A 593-nucleotide genomic window follows, 5' to 3' on the forward strand; every position below is an offset into this window, starting at 1 on the left:
ATTGCAGTGTTCATGGATGATGGAGACTGGAAGGGTGGGAGAGAAGGAGGGTGAGAGAAGGAAAGAGAGCAGAGGGAAAGCCCTCATGTCCTAGTTATCCCTTGATGCCCAAAGAAAGAATTTAATTTCTTGACACTCCCACTACTTTCCTTTACTTCATAAGCTAATAGGTAGGCATAATAAACTCTTCTCTTTCAATCCCAAACTCAGCTTTTTGGTTGCTGGTGCCCTGTCCACATCCCACACTAGAGAGGCTTCCCAGGAGTTGGGGATTTTTTCATAAAGTAGGCTGCCAGGAATGAAGCCATTTCTTGCCACCACTGGGGAAGTGAACAAAACCTTATGCCAAAGAGATGGCTGTGGGAGGAAAACTCGGTCATAGGCTTTTGGGAATTGGCACAAAGCGGAACCCCAAGAAAGAAGAAGAGTGAATAAAGGAAATCCATGAAAGACCCTAACTTTGTCCTATAGTTGCTTGTTAGGTACTTCACTGCTATTCTCCACACCTTTGGTATTTTGGAGTCTCAATATGGTTGTGGTTATATCAACAGTCTATAAGACAAATTTTGTCATCAGGCATTTGTATTAATTGA

Source organism: Vombatus ursinus, unplaced genomic scaffold (genome assembly GCF_900497805.2).
Source record: "Vombatus ursinus unplaced genomic scaffold, bare-nosed wombat genome assembly UNPS02014495.1, whole genome shotgun sequence".
Classification (NCBI taxonomy): Eukaryota; Metazoa; Chordata; class Mammalia; order Diprotodontia; family Vombatidae; genus Vombatus; species Vombatus ursinus.